The following is a 21520-nucleotide window of genomic DNA, read 5'->3' as shown; positions in this document are numbered from 1 at the left end:
TGTGGCACAGGGGCAGTGGGGTCAGGGGGCTCGCTACAAGCTAAATACTCTGTAAGCATGCCCTGCCTCATTTGGTCAGGGCAGTCTCCCGATTCCTGGGCCAATCTTGATTTAGACAGGATTTGAAAGACCTCCCGAATATCCAGATTTTGGAATATTGACTACCATCTCAATTTCCTACTTCTATTCTCTTTCCTTCCTTCGTGACCATTGGCTGAACCGGAGGCTGCACGGTCCTGGGTGTGAAGCCTTTCCCCAGAGGATGGACCACTCAATGTGCTGTTCTAAAGCCAACCCCTGTCACTCTGCCTTGCCTACCATCCCCAAACTCTCTGGCAATGCCAGTGATCTGAAACGCAGATAGGAGCCGCTCACCAGCAAGGAATGGGGTGGGTTAAGTCCCAAGTTAGAGCTCAGCTAGGGCATTGTTGAGATTCAGGCAGGAGGTAATTAGGATCTTAACTAGGTCATGGCACTTAAACAAATAAAAAGGCAGAGACGAAATGAAGGTCAGAAAGGTAGAATTTGTAGACTTTGGAAACTGATTACTTACAGTGGATTATGTAAACAAAATAATTATAAGACTGTGCCATTCATAATAAGTGGAATTGGTTTTATAGATGATGAAGAGTTCAGGTTTTGGTTGGTTCTGAGAGACTTGAAATCTAGGGGAAAATATCCAGGGTGCTATAATTTGCCTAGTGATAGTTAGAAATTAAGGAAGGAGGTCCAAATGGGAGTCAGGACAACAGAGAAACCCTTGAGAGCACCCTACACAGACACAAATATCCACACTCAGCTAAGTGGGGAGGATGTTTAGGAGTAAAAAAATGTAAAGAAAAGCAGACCAAGGACTGAACAGTGGAGAAACATTCTCGTTCAGGGAAGAGTCAAATGGACATGAGAGAGAAGGCCTAGGACACGAGCCAGTGTGAAGCGGGATGGCAGAGCGGCCCAAGAGGGATTTACAGGAGGAAGGGATAGTCAACAATGTTAAAATTAGAGATGTTAAAGATTAAAAACAGAAAATTCAGCCAAATTTAGCTATTAATGAGTACTTGCAAGATCTTCTGACTCACCTAAAAGGTGTCTAACCGAAGTCATTAGAGTAGATTTTAATAACAAAAAGATTACTGGCCAGTGTGACTTACAGTTTACCAGTAGTATTTTTTTTTTTTTTAGAAAATTAAGTTCATGTCAACACTTATCAAGCACTTGAATGTACACAGCTCCTTCAATATTATAATAGGGATTCATTATCAGTGAAGGTTAACTCAATAAACATCACATTATTTTTTGTATTTTTGCAGTATTTTAACCCTTCTTGTTCTGGTGTATGCTTTCATCATCACAATGTAACATCTGTTAACAGTAAGAATCTTAACTGATCCATAAATAAACCAAACAGTCACTTCCACATATCCTATTCCTGGTTGCTTACCACAGATTGTCTCTGCATATTCTTTACCTAACAACTGCTTGCCTGGAAATATGCTAATCTACAAATAAGTATTTGACAAGCTGTATATAACACTGTTTTCTAAGTTTATGTACTTCTGTAGATCTTGACAAGTATACCATTGTTAATACCATAAGCAGGTGTGAGGGGTTATGAGAAAAATAAATCCTTTGTTCCTCAGTCAGCATGCAAGTACATACACACAAATGTGATGGGAAAGTTGTAATATGCTCCAACGTTTTAATAAATAATATTGTCCATGTCATGTAGAAATAGCATATACACTTCTATGTATATAGTTCACATATTGTATATGTAATTCACATATATGCATATTACATAATTTACATATATATGTGTGTGTATATACATATGTATGTATGTATAGTTCACATGCAGTGTCACAGATGGAGGATAGATTTTTTTAATAACAAAAAACTATGGCACATTTGAGCCTCACATATACCAGCAGTGTATTTTTATTTAAAACATTTCATTTAACTCAACAGTTACTTACTGAGTAAAACCTGATTATGTCTCAAATTTTCCAATGTTCACATTTTATAATACCTTATTTCCCAAAGAGCACAACATAATATTCTCAGAATCTCTTCCTTGAAAATAATCATGGTATTTTTCCACTGCTAATGAAAGTAGTCTCCATCAGTTAGTTGTCACATTTATACTGTTCTTAGATTATGTACTGTGCTTTTAATATCCAAGGAAATTCTGAGTCAGAAACACCAATTTGGTTTCCTTAATGTGAAATTAGCTGAGTCAGGCATCAGTTACTGATTCAACTTGATTTCCTTAGAGGAAGTTAAAGGAGCACCATCTAGTGGAATTTTTGACATAAAGTCCTGCATATTCTTCTTCAAATTGAAGTAATTCATTTTCAAACAAATTTTCTTTTAAATGATAGTGATTATAAATCCATTCTTACATATTTTCTAAAATAAATACTAAACATTTTCAACTAACTTCAGATTATATAATCAAACTCAATAATTTATTTATGGTATTTTTAACTACATATTTTAACTACTCAATTGGTTTTTCTCCCATTGAAGTGTCAGTTATGACATACTAAGGACGTTCCCACTTTTCATACAGTTCATTTTTAAAAAAGACTTAATTGATTGTAGTTTTATGTTATTGAATACAAATTTAGCTTTGGTTTTTCCTCAACACTGATGGTTAGTGGATCAGTTCCTAAACAAAGAAGACTGAATTCTACTCACTGTCCATGTCAAGCATTTGAGCTAGTCTTTGAGGACATTTAAAAAATTTAGGGATAGAATGTCAATTTATCTTTTAGTGGCTATACCCAATACTATTAGACTTTTTCCCTAGTTGCATAAAATTCAAATCAATAAATTTGGTATGAAAAGGCAAACATGGGGACTTGCTCAGCTTAAAATACTGATTTCATCATTGGACTAGAAGTCTTGTGAATAATGTGAGCAGCAAGTGAAGTTTGTGTGACTTTTCAATCCTGGAAAGGCATTAAATAAATGCTCAAAAGTGGTCATGCAACCACATGGATTAATGGGGATATAAATTAATAGTTTCCAGCCGAGTTTCTCTTTTTCACTTTTGTTTATTCACATATTTCATTCTATTTCTATTTTGTTCCTTTTAGTCTCTACTCTTCATATTCCCTAAATGATGCCATCTCATATTAAGGTCTCTTTTCAAATCTCTCCTAATCAAAGAGGTTTTCCTTAATCATCCTATCAAAAATAGCAGTGTCCATCCACACCTCCCTTCTTTGACATTGTTCCCATATCCTCTTTCCTTTATTTTTTCTTAATAGGATTATCACTACCTCTCATAATATATATTTGTTTCATAACATGTATTTGTTTCTTTTCTGTCTCCTTCGGTAATAAAGTCAACATTGGCTGCATTCTTTTACCCTTCTCTGTAGCTTGGCACTTAACTCTGCAGGACTCTCCCACTGACTCCACCTCCAATTGTATGACTTGCTTAGGCCAGTGAGATATTAGCAGTTGTGATCCACACAGGGCTCAAAAAGCACTTGCACAATTGGGTTTGCTCCCTCCCTCGTGGCCAATACAATGAGAACACAGACTGGGATCCTAGGGGACAAGCAATACCTGGAGCGGTGCCAAGTCATCAGAGGCACCCCAGGTGCCTGACTGGCCTACTTAAGGTGCCTCTCAGCTTTATGTTTTGAAAACTCTAATAATAATGAATGTTTTTTAAGCCACTGCATTTGGGGCACTTTGTTGTATAGTAATAATTAATCGGACCACCTTCTCCCAGAATGTAAGTGCAGGGAACATAGGGTTTGCTCATTGCTACATCCCTAGCACCTGGCACTGTGCCCAGCAAGTATTTGCTGAATAACTGAGCCGAGTGGAGATAGTCAAGCTGCATGTTTCAACTTAATTAGTAACTTTTCTGATGGTCTATCTTTATATCTGGATAACCTGGAAAGAAGTGGGTAGACCATTTATCCAACAAGCAATTCTCAAAAATTATCTTTTTCTCTCAATCAAGCTTTTCCTAAGTATTAAGGAATGGTGAGTTCAAGGTATGTTTTACCAACTATTTTAAGTCTATTTTAAGTGCACAATAAAACGCTGTAATAATCAGCTCTAAAGAAGTAGAGTTACAAGTGGCTTCCTTGTTGATGTAGCCCAACAAAGGTGCGAAAGCCATCCCACCTCCACACAGAGGTGGCTCAAGGTACACCTTACAACCAAAGGATCATTTTGAGCTGGCTGGAAGGTGAAAATGAAGGGGTGAGCAATATAACAAAGTCCCATATCAGCATGATTTTAGCCTGAAATGTTTTTTTTTAAACAGGTACTACCAAACTGTCACCCAAGCTGTTTTTAAACAATGTAATAAAATACCAATCAAATGTCTAATTTTAAGAATTATTACCCCTTAATCCAAGTTAAATAAATGTATTGCCTTATGTTGTAAAATTATTAGCTCTAAGCTAGGGTATTTTCGACTTGAATCTAACATTAATATTAACATTTGGACTGGAAAATTCTTTGTTATCAGTGACTTCCTGTCATTGTAGGATGTTTGCCAGCATGTCGGGCCTCTGCCCAGTGACTCAAGACTTTACTAAGTGTTCCACAAGGAGCAAGATCACTCTCAGTTGAGAAGCACTTCTCTGGTAAATGTTGGTGAAATAATGACCACAAAAGATGTTTTGTTTTTAAATGATTTTAAAAACCATTTTATTTTTAGGTAATTGTAGTTCACATGCAGTTATAAGATATAATGCAGAGAATCCTGAAATAATTCATGGAACTTCCTCAATAGTAACTTCTTCTTGCAACCTACAGTACAATATCACAGGATATTGGCCTTGATACTATCAAGGTCCAGAGCATTTCCATCCCACAGGGATCATTCATGTTGTCCTTTTATAGCCACACCCACTTTCTCTCCTTCACACTTTCTTAGAGCCCTAATTTGTCTTCCATTTCTATAATTCTTTCATTTTTAAGAATGATACAAAAATGGAATAATACAGGATGTAACTTTGGTGTTGGCTTTTTTCACTCAGCATAATTCCCCAGAAATTCATCCATGTTGTTGCATGTATCAATACTTTATTCCTCTTTATTACTGAATAGTGTTCCATGTATGGATATTCCACAGTTTGCTAACCATGCATGCATTGAAGTATATCTAGGTTGTTTCCCACTTTTGGCTATTATGAGTAAAAGTTGCTATAAACATTCATGTACATTTTTTTCTGTTAACATAAATTTTCATTTCTCTGGGATAGTGCAAGTTGCTGTAATCTTTCTGAACATCCATTTCAAAAACCTTTAATATGTGCTTAACTTTGGACCCATAGAGTCTACTCTCAGTAAATTATTCTAAATGAAATATACCATTTATTGAATTCTACCTCTGAACCAGGCACTGTAGTATGCATTTTATGAAAATAAGTATGTAATCCTTATAACAACTTTGTAAGCAGATGTTATTACAAACATTTACAGACAAACAAACTAGAGCACAGAAAGTTTTAGTGACAAACCAGAAGTCAAATAGCTGGAATAGGAGCTTACATACAAGTCCATAAAATGTTTAGAAAAAATGGCCATATGTGCACATCTGTAAGAAGAAGGGTATTTACTGCCAAGTTTATACCAGAGAAAAGAAGGGAATATCATTCATTATCCATTAATAGGGGAATTTTTGTACAAATTGCATCCATTCAAATGATTATATACATTTTAAAGGAAAAGTATTTTGAATATATTGTTAAGTTAAAACAACTGGTAGAAAAACAGTGTTCATAATACTAGCTGACTTTCTGGGGAACACTTGCTATGTGACAGGCACTCCACAGACATTTGTTCAACTCTGTAAACATTTTCAAGGACAATAGTCTGGAAACATTTACACAGGAATGTAACAGTGGTTGTCCCCAGGTGGTAGAATTAGGGATCATTTTTGCATCTCTGTTTAGTTTTTCAAAATGACCGAATTATTTCAGTTGGCATGTGTTTATTTTGTAATCAGAAAAATACCTTAAAAGCAAAGAGAGAGTGAAGAAATCTTGTGCATTAAGAAACAAGTGAGTGGAATTTATTTGTGTTGTTTTGATACACACATGAGCCAGGAGAGTGTGCTATGCTCCCATCTTCCTAAATCTTATCTTTTTAAATACAGTACTGCTGTTTTGAAGACGATCATCAGATCTTCTTGTAGGCTCTTTAATAAACTCTTTGTAGTTATGATTTAGTTTTCAAAATGTTTAAAATATTTCAGAAGACTACAAATCAAGAAAGCAGTCAAACAAGAAGTTTCTGATTTCCCTAATAGATTTACACAGGTATCTCATGGGTCTTCATTTTCTTCTTCTGTAAAATATAAATACAGCACAAAGGATGAGGGCTGAAATGACAATAGTCTCTTTTGAGCCTTTTCCTGCCAAATCCTTATATCCCAGTTTGTCAGTGTCTCCCCACCCCTGGCAGGATTCTGGGGGGCTCAACATCTCTCCTCAAGAATTTGTTTGCCTAAGTCCCAGGCATCAAGCTTTTGTCTCCGCCCCTTGCCTTGCCTGCTGTTGTCTGCAGGAAGTAGTTTCTGGTGACAGGAATGTGTCTTTGAGGTTCATAACTGAGCCAGGGACTTGATATTACCATGCTTTACTTCCCCACTGTCAACTTGCTCACTTCAGGAAGGTCAGTGGAACTGTTGACAGTTTCCTTTCAAGGGATCCGAGCAGCTGCTATTCCATTAAGCCTCAATATAGGGTTGAAAAAAATGTGTTTAAATAAAGAGATTCTTTCTTCTTTTTCTTCCTTCATTCTTTATTTGTCAGTAAACTTCATTGTAAAACAAATTATAATTGTCAAAAGTTATAAAGTGGAAAATTAAAACATATGCACACTCATATATACACACACACATTTTCCCACTCTTTCTGTTTTCTTACTTTAATATGTCACAATATTAATTAGTATTTCTCCCACCTATGTTCACCAGATTAGGAGTGGGCATAGCCCTCTAACATCATCAATTTTGGTATCAAACAAACCGATCAAGAGATAATCTACATTTTTCTTTGTTTTAGAATATTTTACCTTCATCTTTCCCCTTTGTAATCTTGGAAATCTACTGATATTTTCCATATAGGAGGAAATCAAAGTTATATTCTTGACATGAAGAATCTTCTTGTGTGATGATGTGGAGGACCTTGGAGTCATATGGCAACTTTGCAGTTCACAGGGGAAGGTCCTATCTGTCAGAAGATACCAGAAGATCACAAGAAGATTAGATAGTACTTCTGGAGACATTAGATGCAATGACAGGTTTACACTTCTTACCTATCCTGAGGCTATTAGGTTGGGCCATGTAATATTGTGGGACTTCCTAGGTTAAAAAATAGTTGATTATCAGTGATTTTATATGGTTCAATTTAAAGTAATAAAATATGGTTTATATGGCATATTGAGGGAAGATGACCGGGAAAAGAATAGTGAAGTGTTTCAGTGGAAAATAGTTTTATTGTCTTCTATTGCAGTGTGAGTTAACATATCCCCTTGAGCGTAGGTTAGACATGTCCAATCTTCTCTCATACTCCAGGCAGGTATATTGAGGTCCTTAAATCTTTCAGAGAGCCAGTAAAGCAGACTAATCTCTACTTTAATCAACATTTGCCAAAAACCAAGTGCAATAAGTTGTATATTGATAATAAGGTAACATTCTTCCTTCAAGAACCACTGACTCTATAGGCAGGAAGGCAAACAACTGTGTCACAGTATATCCCCTGCCATGATGGACTCATGTTCAATGTGAACAGAAGCCTGGAAGAAGGAGCATCCAGGACTACCTGGGGGAGTCAGGGAAGCTCCGAAGAAGTGAAGCAGAGCTGCCTCGGATTGTGGAAAGACGGAAATGAATAAGGATGTCTGCCATGGCATTTATCATGAGGTGGTTGGCCAGAGTCAGGCATTGTTCAACATTTCAGGGATCATATATAGCCCATGTTACTGAAAATGTATCATGAATGGGCAGAAGAGCAGGAAAGGACTTAATCCCTACCAAAGGAAGCATGAAAGGATGACACTGGGATTCCAGCAGTGAAAGGCCCTGCCCAGACAGCAGAGAAACCTGCCATCAATGTTAAGAAATCATTTTGGAGGTCAGGCCTTTAAAAAAAATAAAAGCAAACTCTATCTAGGGGCTGAGATGATTTAAGCCAGCTCAGGTACCTCTAGGTTAAATGACATTTCAGTCTTGCTTGGTGGATGTCTCTCTCTCTCAGAAATACTCAAGGGACTGTCCTTTGGGCCCAGTGCTTTCCCTCCTTGAAAAAGTAAAACTTTGCCTATGCCTTGCACCTTCCTGGTATTCGCTCCAGTCCCTTGTTCTCTGGCTTTTAACCTGCCATCCCATTAGCCATCCGGCCTCAGGCTCTCTCAGACACTCCTGTGACTCAAGCCCTGGGAGCCATATCAAAGTGCCTCAGTCCCTGGGTAGCTGACTTCACCATCCATCCATTACTCACTTAACAGATATTTATTGTTACCTACAACTATGTGTGAGAAACTGTTCTTGGTGCTGAGCATACAAATCAAAGTCCCTGTTCTCGGAATTTTCACTCAGTTCTATGAGGTGTGTTATCCTGTCTTGGCTTAGTCAGAGGGGACAAGCAAGTGACGTAGTATGAAATCAATAGTCCTTGCACATTTAACTTTCATACATTGCTGTATGTGTACCTATAAAGAACAAATAAAGACAAAACATGCAGTCAGAACATCCTTCACCATGTCAGAATTATGATGACCTTAATACACCTTAACCGATCTAGATATTTTCTTCCTCAAGAATTTCACTCAGCGCCATGTGAATTCGAGAAAGGGTTTGCACTAGTTGGTATAAAGGAACTCTATTTAACTAAGTTTATTTTTCAGTCTCTCTAGAGCCCAATCTTTGAAAATGATAAATCATATGTACAGTGTGTTTGTACAAACATATTTTAATATATGAATAATTTTAATTTTGAATTGTTCCTTTTCAATACTATTTAAGAAACTGAGTACTTAATTTCTGTGAACTCAACCATAATTTCCTCCTCAATCTTTAAATTCCTATTTTCCCAAATGACCTACTTTAGCGATTTATTTTCAGCATTCCAGAAACCATTAAAGGAGTCTACACAAACAATTAAAGAGCACTGCTGTGGGATCAGAGGAAAGCATGAATGTATTCAGTTGCCTTCGTTTTAAATCGATGAGCTAACATAGATCTGTAATTAACACCCATATGGTACACAGACTCACCTTGCTTAAAAAACAAGCTACTTCTGTTAGTGCTGATCTCAAAACTAATGAAAGTCAACAGTGATTTTTATCTTCATACCAGAACCATTAGCACAGAGCAACTGAGAGCAATGCAAGGAAAGCCAGAGGGGCGTCATGCGGTCACCACTGATGGGAGGCGAGGGACGAATGTGTCAAGGATTAGGAATGTCTTACGAAAACTGCAGGGAGGCACCTGCCTTGGGAAAAGAACTGCTCCTTTGTCCCTGGTTGCTTTATATCACTGGCATCTGTCTGCCCTGAACCCCTGGCTCTCCAAATACAGTACTGAGAATCTTTGCTTATTCACTTCCATAGTCATTATCCTTTTCACCCAAAAGGGCAGAATACACTGAATTATTACTCAGTTTGGCTGTTCACAGCTACTAATCCCCATAATGGGGTAAACCTGCCCCATCTTTGACCCAAGAGCATGCAACAAAAAGCCAGGAATATTTTTAGCCCTGACTCATTGAGAAATGAAAATAACTATGATGAGTACTGTGTAAAACTTGAAATACATGAATTGCACCCTGATAAGTATATAACTAGGAAGGTGCTGTAGGACACCTTCCTTCTTCCCTTCAGGACCAAGACTTATTCCTGGCACTTCCGATAGATGCAGATGGCTCACAGCTGGGTTCCTCTCTGAGGATTGCTCTGAGATCATTCTCTCCTGCAAGCTTACGCCTCCTCTCCAGGGGCAGCTCACATCCAGTGACCAGTTAATGCAGAGGTATGAAGACTTAGCCCCCAGTCTTCATTAGGACAATGTCTGAAAAGCTCTTGTAGCTCCAGAAGTTGTCACAGGATCTACCTAGCTCTTTGCTGGCACTGTTTGGTGGCCCAGCTTCCCTTGGCCCAATCCCGTTTCCTTCCTTCCCTTGCAGGGATTGTTCCCAAAAGAGCTCCCTGTAAACTTCCTGCATACAAATCTCCACCTCAAACTCTTGTTTTCCTGGAGGACTGCCTGAAGACAGCACCTGTCCAAAAGGAGCACAAAGCAGTTGTTGAGGAGAATTATATTGAACTGATTTTCAGACCCCTTCTGTTAATTGTATAGGAAAAACTACTGATCAGAAAGCTAAGCTACCAAGTGGTAAAAGACTTAATACCACTGGTTGATGAAATTTCCTTTTTTCCTTGAAACACACAGCCTTCTCAAGTCTATCACTCATTGTCCCAGTTCTATTAAAGATATGGTATATCAGGTTTTCCTGTTTTTAACAGAAAACCCAGATAAGTGGCTTTCACAAGATAAAATTTGATTTCTCTCTCAAGTAAAAGAAGGCTACTGGAGACAGCCCAGAGCTGGGATGGGAGCTGTGGTTATCAGAGATTTAAATTTGTTTTATCTTTTTTCTTCACCATGTTGAGTCCTTGACATCCATCCTCATGTCAGCTCAGGATCCAAGATAGCTGCTGAAGCTCCTGCCATCCTGAGTGCATCCTGAAACAGGAAGGCGGGAAGGCAAAAAGAGTGATTTCCTTGTCAAGTCAGCCACCTTTAAGGAATGTTCCCAGAAGCCCTGCCCATAAACTTTCATGTATATTGGTGACTACTATTTGCAAGGGAAGAGGGGAAACATAGTTTTTAGTTGGGTCCATGGCATCCTGCTAATACAGATATCAGTTACTAAATGAAAAAAGGGGCAAATGCAAGAGCAGGCAACTAGCAGGCTCTGCCTCATATGGGTTAAAGGAAAAATCTCTACTTTAAAAAATATCTACTGTATAGGGCAAGAATAATGAGTGACAGCTGACCCATGGGCTCCATGTGGGGAGGTCACAGGAAGCAGTAGGACTGTGATGAGCAAGACAGGTCTCCTCTAATAGGCACACCCAGAGACTGCCCCTGCCATGTGGGAATGGAATCCAGTGTGGGCTGATGTTCCAGTTTTCCAAGAGAAACTGGCAGTCCAGATTTTTATATGAACTTCTCTTATTTTAAAATCAGCACCCACATTAAAAAAATTATATGTCTAAATTTTGTAATCTGTATATAATGTCCAGTTTGCTATCTCTGGTCAGCAAAAGCCAGTTTTCCTTGGGAGCAACATTTTAGGAAAGGTTGTGACATGCAATAAGAAGTGGACTTCATTGTATTGTAGTAATGAGATAAGAGGAGCTTAAAATGAAGGTACAGGTAGCCAGATCCATGGACCCAGAAAAATACCATTTTTTTTTCATTTTGCTATCATTAATGTACAATTACATGAACAACATTATGGTTACTAAACTCTCCCTATTATCAAGTCCCCACCACATACCCCACTGCAGTCACTGCCCATCAGTGTAGTGAGATGCTATAGAATCACTACTTGTCTTCTCTGTGTTATACTGCCTTCCCTGTGTCCCCCCTGCACATTATACATACTAATTGTGATGCCCCTTTTTCCCCCTTATCCCTCCCTTCCCACCCATCCTCCCCAGTCCCTTTCCCCTTGGTAACTGTTAGTCTATTCTTGGGTTCTGTGAGTCTGCTGCTGTTTTGTTCCTTCAGTTTTTTTCTTATTCTTTCTTTGTTATTCTTATTTCTTTGTTCTTATATTCTACAGATGAGTGAAATCATTTGGTACTTGTCTTTCTCCGCTTGGCTTATTTCCCTGAGCATAATACCCTCTAGCTCCATCCATGTTGTTGCAAATGGTAGGATTTTTTTCTTCTTATGGCTGAATAATATTCCATTGTGTATATGTACCACATCTTCTTTATCCATTCATCTACTGTTGGACACTTAGGTTGTTTCCATTTCTTGGCTATTGTAAATAGTGCTGCAATAAACATATGGGTGTATATGTCTTTTTCAAACTGGGCTGCTGCATTCTTAGGGTAAATTCCAGGGATATTGGTCTGTAATTTTCTTTTTTTGTGGTGTCTTTGCCTGGTTTTGGTATTAGAGTGATATTGGCCTCGTAGAACGAGTTTGGGAGTATTCCCTCCTCTTCTACTTTTTGGAAAACTTTAAGGAGGATGGGTATTAGGTCTTCGCTAAACGTTTGATAAAATTCAGCAGTGAAACCATCTGGTCCAGGAGTTTTGTTCTTGGGTAGTTTTTTGATTACCAACCCAGACAAATATACCCCCTCAGGCAGGCAGCCCATCAGCCACCTGACCTTCATGTCCCCTCTATCAGCCAGGAGGGGCTGACTTTGAAGCGAGGGTGTACAGTATTTTTACTAGCACAATTTTGGATAATTAACTCCTCTGTACCCTATGTAGGTGTTCTGTGACCAACCTGATCAAATCCCCCCTTTGCATTTGTCTGTTCTTTGCAGCTTTATGTTTTGAACAGCAGATGGCAGCAAATATTGGCTACACTTGGGCACTAATTTAACCTTCAGAGTTGATGTTCTTTTTGATGCATTTTCTTTGAGCTGTGTCAATAAAAACAATGAGTCATTTACATTTGCTTCACTCATTATTTCTCACACTGAGAAGCAAGAGGGTAATCCATTTTACACCTGGTTTATTCTTTAGAAGGGTGCATCATGAAAGACTGGCTATATGTAACAGCAAAGCAAAGGTCTTAATTGACTCCTTGATAACAGAAAGTTATAAAATTTAACGTATATCACCAAACAAGGATTAGTTATTTAATCTTGACTATGAGGGCTCCTCCTAATAAAGGACTGTAAATATATTTTATATTTCTAAGTAGAATATGACTTCAGGACATGAACAAAATGGTAAATTTACTCTTATTGTTTCATGAATAACTCCCACGTTTGCCTATATCCATCCCTTTAAAAATGTATTGCACCCTTTTTATCACATGGAGATACAAGTAATGAGATAGATGTCTGGAAAAGTTACTTGGAAAATCTATATGTCATTAAACTTTTATCATATCACCTTTTGGAAAGTAGCAATGTAGATATTTCTAATAGTTTTTCTCATGTCAGCAAAAGTGATTTTGGATTAAATAAATGTCTTTGAGGAGAAAAGACCACACTCAGTAAAGTAGTTCAGGCATTAGAAGAGGTTAGGTTGCAGAGCAATTATTTTTGTACTTAATGCTTCAAAGCTTTATGCAATGTAAACTAAAATCTCAATAACCTATGAAGCAAGAAATATGATCTATGAGCTATCAGGCAACATAACAAGAGGAAGATCCAAAGTGAGAAGTAGGAATTACCAGCACTTGCAGATATCAACAGAATTAAGTATAAGGTATTTGAGTTTGTTAACAAATGCAAAGAAACCTAAAGATGATTCTTAAAGGCAAGTATGTGGAAAGGGGAGAAACTGAGAAAGACGCTGTGATAATTCTAAAATAATCAAAATATTTGTGAAGAAAAAAAAAGGAAGAAGAGAGAAGAAAAGAAAACAAAAGACACATTTGTTATAGGTTGTATTGCAGAATTACAGAATCACAGAAGTTGAAAGCGTGGAAATTTTCCTAGTGTAACTTCCAGCCCACCAAAGTTCTATGGATTCCTTTCTCTAAGTCTTTGGACTGTTTATCTGGCTTCTTGTTAATTGTTTCCACTGATCCACAGCTTTTGACATTTTGCTGTAAAGATTTTATTTTCAAACCCGCTTTTGATTATAGATTTCCTTTTTACAGAGATCTGAAACTGGTCTCCCTGAGACATCTGCTCCCTGGTTCTCCTCCTCTGGAGGAACAGTCCTGAACATTTTTATTTTGGGTCACAGATAGCTTCCTGAGATTTATGAAAGTTAGGGACCCTCACCTAGAAGAACGCATTCCTAAGCTCACTCAGGGAGTTCAAGTTAAAGCATCCTTCCTACAGGGATGTTAAAGCCTTTTCTACATGACAGTTCTTCAGACCTTTTAAAACAGCATCATGTTCTTTTCAAAACAACCTCACCAATTTTTTTCAGTTCCTTCTGACCTGTCTTTCTCCCTCTCTCTGTCTGTTCATCCACATTTTTTTTAAACAAGCATACACTAAGCACCTACTCTGTGCCAGACACAGTATTGTGTCTTTGTCCTTGGGGAGTTCACACCTTCTTATTTGGGGACTTTTTTATTTATTTACCTATTTTAGTATTTATCTATAAACAGGTTAGGTCAAGAAGTGACATACTAATGGAGGATGGGCTGTAGAGTTAGATTCAGCCTAGATTAAAACCCCTGCTGTGCCACTTGTGGGAAAGATATTTAACCTCTTGGGGCCTTATTCTGCTCATATATAAAATATGCACTCAATATATGGTATTGCTGTTATTATTGTCTCTTGTCAGATAAGGAATCTGGACTTAGTTGTGTAGACTTCTGTAAGCTACCAGTCCTTTAAGAAGGAGAGTAGTAGACGTGAGTTTATTTTATATTTGATCACTTTTATTTTAAGGCAAAACACTCTACCTGTGAAGGTGATGAGTAAGCTGGGCCAGGCAGAGAGGAAGGAAAGGAGACTAGATAGTAGACTTCCAATTTAGAGGTGGGAATGGTGAGGACTTGAATGAGGAAGGGGTCATAGGAATGGAGAGTTGTCAAAAGATATCTTTGAGACATAAATTATAGGACTTGGTGGCCAGTTGACAGGCAGCAGGCAAGGTTAAGTAGGACTCACAGATTTCTACCTTTGGAGACTGGTAGGGGGGTAATTCCATTAACTTAGATGGAAAGGATAGAAAGAGCAGTGAGGGATGATAGTGAGTGGGCGTGTCAAGTGCAAGGGATCGTTGAAGCACTGGAATTTGGGACAGAACTGAAGTTCTGAAATTTGGGACAGAAGCCCCCACTGGAAATAACAGATTTTGTCCTTGGTAGTCCAATCATGAGAATGGATGAGATGGTCCAGGAGGGCACATGGAGTATGAAGAAAAGGCAACCAAGGAGCAATCTCAGGGAAACTAGCATTTACAGGAAGCTGAGGGTGGGAAGAGAAGGAGGATCTAATAAGGCAGTTGGCAGTAGGCAGTTAGGGAAGTAGGAGAATTTGGGGGATTAAAAAAAAAATTATTACTCTTTCAAAAGAAAATCTGAGTGCTCAGTAAATTCTAAGTATTCTGCTAATTGTTAATCTTAATTTTCCCTCATATAGATAGCTCATTGCCCAATGCATCCTAACCCATTGATCTATGGCCACCCCTACCATAAGCCACCCCCACCTATGCTTCTGTGCTCTGTATTATACTCTGTTCATTTAGATGTCCATCTCTGCACTAACACCATACCATTTAATTGCTCAATTATAAAACCTTCCAAATATCTTCCCTTCCTCCATTCCGTGGTAACTATGAGTTATTGTGTTAGTTCAGAAGGACAAAGCTGGTGGTGTATTTTTAGTATAGGTATCTGATGAATTATGTATACTGATTATTTAGAAACCCATTTTCTGTGAAGCCACTTCTGAAATGAAATTAAAGAGTTAACATACCATATGGTGCACTTTCTCTCTTTCCTCTTTTCATCTACATAAATCACATTCTCTTAGACAGTGATTCCCAAACCTGGCTGGGTACCAGAGTCACCTGGGGAGCTTTTAAAGAATGTAAATTCCAGAGCCCCATCCCAGATGTACTGAACTGGGTAGGATGGGGCATTTGGGGCCAAGGAACAGGTATGTGTAATAAAATATTCCTTAGGTGATTGTGATGTGTTCACTTCAGGGACTGGCATTTGGGAATCCCTGATTAGGAAGTTTGGAGAACATTGAGTAAAGACATTTCAGTGATTTTATAGTGCTATTTTACAACTAAGTTTCAGAAAGCAATTTATCAATAGCACTGTTTTCCTTATTATAGAACAATAAATGTTATAAAAAGTATGAAAACATTGTAGAAATAAAAGGGAATGTCATGTAACCTCCTCAGTAAATAATAATAATGTCCTCCTCAGTAGATAAAGGATATGAATAGTTTAGTGAATATTCCATGTTTTTTTCCTATGCATTTCCTAGGTTGCTTTTTTCCTTAAAAAATGGATCATACTATACTTTGGGAGTATACTAAAAGCCTGCACTTGGGAGCCAGGCTTATTTGGCCCTTACCAGCATCCTTGGGCAAATTACTTAATCTCTCTGAGGCTCAGGTCCTTTTCCATTAAATGCAGGTAAAAATGCTTCCCACATCATAAGGTTCTTGTGAGAATTATGAGGCAATGTAAAAGGCTTAGTAAACACGAAAAATAAGTTCTCAATAAATATTTACTTTTTATTATGGTTATTATTATTATTATTGCTACTACTAAAGCTGGTAATACTGTAGGCATTTTCACCTTACATTGAATATTCTATTAATGTAAGATTTTTTCTAATTCTTTTACATTTATATATAGTATTTCACTCTATGGATGTATAATACTTTATTTAACCAGTTCCCAAATGACACACAGTTCTTTTCCCCCTAACTTTTCATGTTCAATCCTGCAGGGAATCTCCTTGTACATACATACATCTTTTAATATTTGTGTAGGTGTCTCTTCCAATAAAGAGAATTGGTGGGTCAATGAGTATGAACATTTTAATGAAGTTTTACCAATTAGCTCCATATGGCTTATAAATAAATAATACAATAAATTGACCAATAGCGTAGGAGACATTTCCCACATTCTCACTCAAACTGGATATGAATATTCTTTTAAATTTTTGCTAATGGCCAAATGATACATCATTGCTCTGTTATTTGTATTTATTTACTTATTAGAGAAACAAAGCATTTAAAATAATATGTTTATGACGCAGCTTTTTTTAGCTTTGTATTTTCCCAGATGCCCCTGGTCTATTTTCCTTTTTAAGGACTTTTCCCCTCTCTTACCTCATTCCTTTCATTCCTTTCCCTTCCATTCACCTTCTGAGGTTTTCTCTCTCTCCTTGATCTGTCATTTGCATATTTTATGAAGCAATGTCATTATATATCCTCCTTTAATATTAGATGGTCTCTAAGTCCTAAAGAGAATTAATATTCTGTTTATTTACATTCTCTGAACAGAAGTTTCCAAATGATTTCATCCCATATTATTCAAGTCAGTGTTTGCTCTTTACTTGTCACCTACCATTTTGGAGGAGAGGAGAGGAGGTCAGTATTGTGGTTTCCTCTTTACCTGTTTGAAGTAAGAAAGAACAGGCTTGTTCCATTCTCTGTTCCTCCTCAGGTCAAGTTATCTTCTGCAGCATGGAATTGTTTCTTTGGCTTTCCAGATACTACCCTATGGCTGAAAGGGGAATGTCACAGCTCGTGCAGGTGCCTGTGGCAGCCAGTTATAGCCTAAGTGATCTAAGCTGGCCTGAACAGGCTGGGCAAAATGTATTCTGCTTTGGAGAAATGAAAATGTGCTTCAGTGAATTGTGCTTGGGTGGGATTTGACTTCCAATGAAATCATGCTCTTGTATGGACCGAAGCATGGATGGCAACCAAGTTTTAAGAAACCAGGATAGCATAAATATCCAAATGGCATTTTATAATAACATAATGGCCATGAATAGGGTTCTGGTTTTTTATTTTGAATTCACTGTATTCTAATTTTACCAAAGTTGATATCTTTTCCTTATTTCCCACAAAAATAATGTATAAGAAATATCTCCCAAACAAGCACATAACCTACTGAATGAAACTTTATGTTAAACAGGACTTCATGTTTATTGTGAAAGTAATTTGTTTCTTCAGGGTACATTTTCACATTTACTAAGCTGAATTAAGTTAGTTTATGTTTTCAAGAGCCTAAATCATTAAAGGAAAATTAACTGAAAACAAAAATAAATATTTTTTAGTGGCCTGTATTACATAAGGCCAAACATATGAGGTTTGCCAAAAATATTACCATTACATTTAATATTAAAGTGATAACATCACATTTAAAATCAAAAGTATGTACATCAACATAATAAGCAGCCACTGAAACATGATTTAAAAAGCTATGAAGGGACAAGGAAATATTTATAACTATGTGAAGTGGATAAAGCATAATATTACAATATGAATTATAGGCCTACATGTAGAATCCAATGAAAATAGCTAGCTTCTATTTGGGAATGAAATATTCGTCATCCAGCTATTACTGTTTTCTCAATAAAAAAATTCCTGTGTAATAAATCTAAACAGTGCTAAGGCCCAATGTCTATTGCAATTCAGCAGTTATATCTTTCATTAAACAAAAATCAGTGATAGACACTTGACTAATGTTTCTATTAGGCAATTAATCTTCAGAATGCATTTATGCACTGCACTTTTAATAATCTTGGAAACTTTATCCTGAATAGGTTTGGATAGAAACCAGTGTAATATTTAAAATACTAAAATATCAGTCAGAACAGTCAACAAGCAGAACAGACACAGCCATCTGAGTGTAGGAGCTGAATATCCATGCTGTATAGAACTGAAAGTGTGCTTCTAGAAACAGGTCAGAGGGGACCCCGAGTTTTTGGAATCAACATAGTTTGAGGGAACACATTTGGTTTGCAAAGAGAAGGCACAGGTTATAGTTCCAACTTTGTCAAAAATCTCCTTTGAGTCTTATTTTCTATATGTACAAAAATTAACTATTGAAAACATGAGATAATAAATCTAGGAAAATACATTTTACAGCACAACAGAATCCAGGAGATCTTATCTGTGATTAATGGACTATTAACATATTTTATTTATTTATTATAGACACAATTGGCAATCTTCTTTTTCTTACTTATACCACTTAATGAGTCCAGTAACTGACCTCTAACTAAATAGTGCAGATTTCAGATGATACACACTGATTCAATAAAAAATCTGTTCCTGTGAATTATACATGATTGAATCTGACAGACGTGCAGTAAGTTCTCTTCTTTTAATTACAAAGCCATATTTGTGTTCAGTGAAATGAGATGTGCCATATATGGTCACAAGGCTCAGAGTTAAGACACATATTCCTTGGGTTAAACTCTTCCAGGGTTGGTTATAATTTGCTGAACATAATGCTGATATTTCATTAATCCTATGGAGTTTTGCTCTTTTTTTCTCATTTCCATTCATTTTTCTCTTTTCAGTGTTCTCTGCCCCATTATGTCGTAGTAGGATTTTGGCTGGCATCTGAGTGCATTTGACCTCACCTATGACATTTCTTTGGCATGTCAACTATAGATTCCCAGGGGGTGTATTCACAAATAATGCAGTTTTACACCTCTAAAACTTTTAAGATTTTGATTTACTTTGCAAATGCTCAAAAAGCACCATAAAGTTATGTTTTTTAAGCAAATCGTCAGAAATTCAGGCACAGTCTTCACAAAGATTTTTTTGTATTCTGTGAAACTTTGCATGTTATAAAAATGCTGAGCTTAGTTTTAGAAAGCTTATTTAGCAAATGCTCAGAAACTCATATAATTCTCATCTCATTCTATGGACCACCTATCAGTGTCAGCATTTATACAACTTGATAGTCATATCTGGCTAGACTGATAAAATTATATATGTATTTCTAGTAATAATACTGGGTGTAGAAGAAGTAGTTGTAGTTGTAATAGTAAAGACAATTTTGAATACCCTATAGAGACAAAGACCAAGATAGTGTTTATTAATCCCAAATGGCTAAATCAAATCTTGCCCTAGGTATTTTATCACCAAAAAACAGTATTGTACTAAAAAATCCACAGCTTGAGTATTATTTAAATCAATTCCAAGACTCACTTATTATTTAGGACAAATGAATGTTTTATATCCTCCAGGGGCTCTTCTCATAAGAATTATTTCATTTTCGAGCACTGAAGCAATGTGACATCACAGACAGACTCCTGTTCTACCACCTATCTTACTCATCCAGGTCATATTGGTCATATTTTCATGTGTTCTTTAAAAAGTACCAACTCGTTTTATTTACATTCACATACAACACAGAAATATGATTGTAATCATATAACATAATCTTAAATGATTTATCTTTTCAAAGAAATAATTGAAATGCTTGCATGGACAAAATGGGATGATTTTCTACTCTCCCCACCTTTCTTCTTCAGGCATTGATCTCTGTCACAGAATATATCAACACTCCCTACATCAAAAATAATTATGTACACATAAACATATACAATACAACATCATATATACATCTTCCTCTCTGTTCTTATGGATCTTTTCATCTTCTAGGCTTGAAGTAATTGATACTTTCTTATAACAGTTTTGCTGCTCCCTGCCATCTTTCATGGTTCCCAAATCAGGAACCACTTTATTTCTTACTATTTTCCTACACATACTCTTAGTTGTAGTTCAACCAATATCCATAATGTTCAAGACAAAAATCAAAACAAACACAAAGCCAAATCACTTCATCTTCTTTATTTTTGCTCTATATTCTTGTCAGCTACAAGTTATATGATATTGGGCTAACTCTCCAGACATCAGCTTCTCTTCTATAAAACAGTTGTTAAAAGACCTCATCTGACTGTGAATAGCTATGTTTTACCCAAACAAGCCCCTTACCCTAGGAAGCCTATCTCAGAGCATTATATAAAAACAGGGTTACTGCCCCCTCAGGTTTTCAAAGCTTCCATTGTACTTTTTATCTTAAACTGACTTGCATTCCATTTACCAAATGCTAATGTTAAGTCCTTTGCCTACTGACTTTGGGGTTTGTTTTTTTTATGGCTTTACCTCATCTCTCAGACCTGAAATGTTTATCTGCTCCTCCAACTCTCACTCTGATTTCCCTCCAGGGATCATTCACCCACCCTCGTCCTTTGCTGTGGCCTCTGTGAGGAAGAGCCTAGTCTTGGCCACTCATCTTGGACCTTGGACCTTTGGCAGAAGCATTTGAAGCTGATGCCCTTGCCCGGTTTACTCTGCTGGAAGGGCGAACTTAGCATTATGATTCCGTATTTCTCTTGTCCACATGTTTTTCTGTTTCTTATGGAAATGCTGTCTATCCTTGAAGGCTCAGCTCAAGTCCTAATGATTCTATAAAAATTCCCTCTCTTTACTGTATCGGCTATCATTGATCTTTCTCATTTTGGACTCTTATAATACCCACCTGTGTTCCATCTGGTACTAGGTTATAGAAAAAAAAAAACCACATGTTTTTGAGTAATCTTAGAGGTCATTTAGTCAAATTATACCATGTAATATTCCATTTTCCCATATTCTCATCAAGCCTCAGTTGGGGGAATTCTGCTACTTAGGAAAACAGTCATTCCGCTTGCACAAATAACTCAAATATCTCAGATATTATTTTCTTCTCTGAACATATCAGCTCCTGGGTATTACCAATGAATGTGTATCAACTCATTTTAAGTAAATGTAAAATGAATTCCCAGGAGAGATAAAAACCCTGTTATTCAGAACACACCAGCTTGTCACCTTTAGGTAAAGG

The sequence above is a fragment of the Manis javanica genome, chromosome 2 (genome assembly GCF_040802235.1).
Source record: "Manis javanica isolate MJ-LG chromosome 2, MJ_LKY, whole genome shotgun sequence".
Classification (NCBI taxonomy): Eukaryota; Metazoa; Chordata; class Mammalia; order Pholidota; family Manidae; genus Manis; species Manis javanica.
The sequence above is the reverse complement of the archived record's forward strand: the minus strand, read 5'-3'. Positions refer to the sequence as shown.